Source organism: Leucopleurus acutus (assembly GCF_964270905.1).
Source record: "Leucopleurus acutus genome assembly, chromosome: 11".
Classification (NCBI taxonomy): domain Eukaryota; kingdom Metazoa; phylum Chordata; class Mammalia; order Artiodactyla; family Delphinidae; genus Leucopleurus; species Leucopleurus acutus.
The window spans coordinates 53,486,373-53,492,372 of record NC_139152.1 but is presented as its reverse complement, the minus strand read 5'-3'; positions in this window follow the sequence as shown (position 1 = coordinate 53,492,372).

The window sequence follows — 6,000 nt, the reverse complement described above, 5'->3', positions numbered from 1 at the left end:
TTCCCAACGTGGGGGTCCAGCAACGGGAGGAGGAATTCCCAGAGAATCAGACTTTGAAGGCTAGCGGGATTTGATCGCAGGACTTCGACAGGACTGGGGGAAAGAGAGACTCCACTCTTGGAGGGCACACACTAAGTAGTGTGTGCACCAGGACCCAGGGGAAGGAGCAGTGACCCCATAGAAGACTGAACCAGACTTACCTGCTAGTGTTGGAGGGTCTCCTGCAGAGGTGGGGGGTGGCTGTGGCTCACCATGGGGACAAGGACACTGGCAGCAGAAGTTCTGGGAAGTACTCCTTGGCATGAGCCCTCCTGGAGTCCACCATTAGCCCCACCAAAGAGCCTGTAGGTTCCAGTGCTGGGTCTCCTCAGGCCAAAGAACCAACAGGGAGGGAACTCAGCCCCACCTATCAGCAGACAAGCAGATTAAAGCTTTACTGAGCTCAGCCCACCAGAGCAACACCCAGCTCTACCCACCACCAGTCCCTCCCATCAGGAAGCTTGCACAAGCCTCTTAGAAAGCCTCATCCACCAGAGGGCAGACAGCAGAAGCAAGAAGAGCTACAATCCTGCAGCCTGTGGAACAAAAACCACATTCACAGAAAGTTAGACAAAATGAAAAGGCAGAAGAAAATGTACCAGATGAAGGAACAAGATAAAACCCCAGGAAAACAACTAAATGAACTGCAGATAGATAACTTTCCAGAAAAAGAATTCAGAATAATGATAGTGAAGATGATCCAGGACCTCGGAAAAAGAATGGAGGCAAAGGATGGACCTAGAGTCTGTCATACAGAGTGAAGTAAGTCAGAAAGAGAAAAACAAATACCGTATGCTAACACAATATATGGAATCTAAAAAAAAAAGGTTCTGAAGAACCTAGGGGCAGGATAGGAATAAAGATGCAGACAAAGAATGTGCTTGAGGCCACGGGGAGTGGGAAGGATAAGCTGGGATGCAGTGAGAGACTGGCATGGACATATATACACTACCAAATGTAAAATAGATAGCTAGTGGGAAGCAGCCACATAGCACAGGGAGATCAGCTCGGTAATTTGTGACCACCTAGAGGTGCGACCACCTGGAGGGAGACGCAAGAGGGAGGAGATATGGAGATATATGTATAGCCGATTCCCTTTGTTATAAGGCAGAAACTAACACACCATTGTAAAGCAATTATACTTCAATAAAGATGTTAAAAGAAAAAAAAAGAATGGAGGCAAAGATCGAGAAGATGCAAGAAATGTTTAACAAAGACCTAGAAGAATTAAAGAACAAACACCTAGAAGAATTAAAGAACAAACAAACAGAGATGAATAATACAATAACTGAAATGAAAAATACACTAGAAGGAATCAATAGCAGAATAACTGCGACAGAAGAACAGATAAGTGACCTGGAAGACAGAATGGTGGAATTCACTGCCGCGCAACAGAATAAAGAAAAAAGAGTGAAAAGAAATGAAGACAGCCTAAAAGACTTCTGGGACAACATTAAATACACCAACATTCACATTATAGGAGTCCCAGAAGGAGAAGAGAGAGAGAGAAAGGACCCTAGAAAATATTTGAAGAGATTATAGTCAAAAACTTCCCTAAGATGGGAAAGGAAATAGCCACCCAAGTCCAGGAAGCGCAGAGAGTCCCAGGCAGGATAAACCCAAGGAGAAACACGCTGAGACACATAATAATGAAATTGACAAAATTAAAAGCAAAGAAAAATTATTAAAAGCAACAAGGGAAAAATGACAAATGACATACAAGGGAACTCCCATATGGTTAACAGCTGATTTCTCAGCATAAACTGTACAAACCAGAAGAGAGTGGCACAATATATTTAAAGTGATGAAAGGGAAGAACCTACAACCAAGATTACTCTACCTGGAAAGGATCTCTTTCAGATTCGACAGAGAAATCAAAAGCTTTACAGACAAGCAAAAGCTAAGAGAATTCAGCACCACCAAACCAGCTCTACAACAAATGCTAAGGGAACTTCTCTAAGTGGGAAACACAAGAGAAGAAATGGACCTACATAAGCAAACCCAAAATAATTAAGAAAATGGTAATAGAAACATACATATTGATAATTACCTTAAATATGAATGGATTAAATGATCCAACCAAAAGACACAGGCTCACTGAATGGATACAAAAACAAGACCTGTATATATGCTGTTTACAAGAGACCCACTTCAGACCTAGGGACACATACAGACTGAGAGTGAGGGAATGGAAAAAGATATTCCATGCAAATGGAAATCAAAAGAAAGCTGGATAGCATTACTCATATCAGATAAAATAGACTTTAAAATAAAGAATGTTACAAGAGATAAGGAAGGACACTACATAATGATCAAGGGATAAATCCAAGAAGAAGATATAACAATTATAAATATATATGCACCCAACATAGGAGCACCACAATACATAAGGCAAATGCTAACAGCTATAAAAGACGAAATCGACAGTAATACAATAATAGTGGGGGATTTTTAACACCTCACTTACACCAAAAGACAGATCATCCAGACAGAAAATTAATAAGGAAACACAAGCTTTAAATGACACCATAGACGAGATAGATTTAATTGATATTTATAGGACATTCCATCCAAAAACAGCAGATAACACTTTCTTCTCACGTACACATGGAACATTCTTCAGGATAGATCATATCTTGGGTCACAAATCAAGCCTTGGTAAATTTAAGAAAATTGAAATCATATCAAGCATCTTTTCCAACCACAATGCTATGAGATTAGAAATAAATTACAGGGAAAAAAACATAAAAAGCACAAACACATGGAGGCTAAACAATACACTACTTAACAACCAAGAGATCACTGAAGAAATCAAAGAGGAAATAAAAGCAAACCTAGAGACAAATGACAACAAAAACATGGTGATCCAAAACCCATGGGGTGCAGCAAAAGCAATACAATCCTACCTCAAGAAACAAGAAAAAAATCTCAAATAAACAGTCTAACTTTATACCTGAGGGAACTAGAGAAAGAAGAGCAAACAAAACCCAAAGTTAGTAGAAGGAAAGATATCTTAAAATCAGAGCAGAAATAAATGAGATAGAAACAAAGGAAACAATAGCAATGATCAATAAAACTAAAAGCTGGTTCTTTGAGAAGATAAACAAAATTAATAAACCTAAAGACTCATCAAGAAAAAGATGGAGAGGACTCAAATCAATAAAATTAGAAATGAAAAAGGAGAAGTTACAATGGACATCACAAAAATGCAAAGCATCTTAAGAGACTATTACAAGAAACTCTATGCCAATAAAATGGACAATCTGGAAGAAATGGACAAATACTTAGAAAGGTATAACCTTCCAAGACTGAACCAGGAAGAAATAGAAAATATGAACAGACCAATCACAAGTAATGCAGTTGAAACTGTGGTTAAAAATCTTCCAACAAACAAAATCCAGGACCAGATGGCTTCACAGGTGAATTCTATCAAACATCTAGAGAAGAGCTAACACACATCTCTCTCAAACTCTTCCAAAAAATTGCAGAGGAAGGAACACTCCCACATTCATTCTATGAAGCCACCGTCACCCTGACACCAAAACCAGACAAAGATAATACAAAAAAAGAAAATCACAGACCAATATCACTGATGAATATAGATGCAAAAACCCTCAAAAAAATAGTAGCAAACAGAATCCAACAACACATTAAAAGGATCATACACCATGATCAAGTGGGACTTATCACAAGGATGCAAGGATTCTTCAATATTTGCAAATCAATCAGTGTGATACACCATATTAACAAATTGAAGAATAAAAACTATATGATCATCTCAGTGGATGCAGAAAAAGTTTTTGACAAAATTCAGCACCCATTTATGATAAAAACTCTCCAGAAAGTGGGCATATTATGTTGAGGAACCTACCTCAACATAATAAAGCCCATATACGACAAACCCACAGCAAACATCATTCTCAGTGGTGAAAAACTGAAAGCATCTCCTCTAAGATCAGGAACAAGACAAGGATGTCCACTCTTGCCACTATTATTCAACATAGTTTTGGAAGTACTAGCCATGGCAATCAGAGAAGAAAAAGAAATAAAAGGAATACAAGTTGGAAAAGAAGAAGTAAAACTGTCACTGTTTTCAGATGACATTATACTATACATAGAGATTCCTAAAGATGCCACCAGAAAACTACTAGAACTAATCAATGAATTTGGTAAAGTTGCAGGATACAAAATTAATGCACAGAAATCTCTTGCATTCCTATATACTAACAACAAAAGATCAGAAAGAAAAATTAAGGAAGCAATCCCATTCACCATTGCATCAAAAAGAATAAAATACCTAGGAATAAACCTACCTAAGGAGGTAAAAGACCTGTACTCATAAAACTATAAGACACTGATGAAAGAAATCAAAGATGACATAAACAGATGGAGAGATATGCCATGTTCTTGGATTGGAAGAATCAATATTGTGAAAATGACGATACTACCCAAAGCAATCTACAGATTCATTGCAATCCCTATCAAATTACCAATGGCATTTTTTACAGAGTTAGAACAAAAAATCTTAAAATTTGTATGACGACACAAAAGACCCCGAATAACAAAAGCAGTCTTGAGGGAAAAAAACGGAGCTGGAGGAATCAGACTCCCTGCCTTCAGAGTATACTACAAAGTTACAGTAATCAAGACAATATGGTACTGGCACAAAAACAGAAATATAGATCAATGGAACAGGATAGAAAATGCAGAGATAAACCCTTGCACCTGTGGTCAACTAATCTATGACAAAGGAAGCAAGGGTACACAATGGAGAAAAGACAGTCTCTTCAATAAGTGGTGCTGGGAAAACTGGACAGCTACATGTAAAAGAATGAAATTGGAACACTCCCTCACACACAAAAATAAACTCAAAATGGATTAAAGACCTAAATGTAAGACCAGACACTATAAAATTCTAGAGGAAAATATAGGAAGAACACTCTTTGACGTAAATCACAGCAAGATCCTTTTTGACCCACCTCCTAGGGTAATGGAAATAAAAACAAAAATAAACAAATGAGACCTAATGAAACTTAAAAGCTTTTGCACAGAAAAGGAAACTATAAACAAGATGAAAAGACAGCCCTCAGAATGGGAGAAAATATTTGCAAACGAATCAACAGACAAAGGATTAATCTCCAAAATGTATAAACAGCTCATGCAGCTCAATATTAAAAAGACAAATAACCCAGTCAAAAAATGGGCAGAAGACCTAAATAGACATTTCTCCAAAGAAGGCATACAGATGGCCAAGATGCACATGAAAAGCTGCTCAACATCACTAATTATTAGAGAAATGCAAATCAAAACAATGAGGTATCACCTCACACTAGTTAGAATGGGCATCATCAGAAAATCTACAAACAACAAATGCTGGAGAGGGTGTGGAGAAAAGGGAACCCTCTTGCACTGTTGGTGGGAATGTAAATTGATACAACCACTATGGAGAACAGTATGGATGTTCCTTGAAATACTAAAAATAGAATTACCATATGACCCAGCAATCCCATTATTGGGCATATACCCACAGAAAACCATAATTCAAAGAGACACATGTACCCCAATGTTCATTGCAATGCTATTTCCAATAGCCAGGGCATGGAAGCAACCTAAATGCCCATCGACAGATGAATGGATAAAGAGGGTGTGGTACATATATACAATGGAATATTACTCAGCCATAAAAAGGAAAGAAATTGGGTCATTTGTAGAGATGTGGATGGGCCTAGAGACTGTCATACAGAGTGAAGTTAGTCAGAAAGAGAAAAACAAATGTCATATATTAACACATATATGTGGAATCTAGAAAAATGGTACAGATGAACCGGTTTGCAAGGCAGAAATAGAGACACAGATGTAGAGAACAAACGTATGGACACCAAGGGGGGAAAGTGGCGGGGGTGGTGGTGGTGGTGATGGGATGAACTGGGAGATTGGGATTGACATATATAACTAATATGT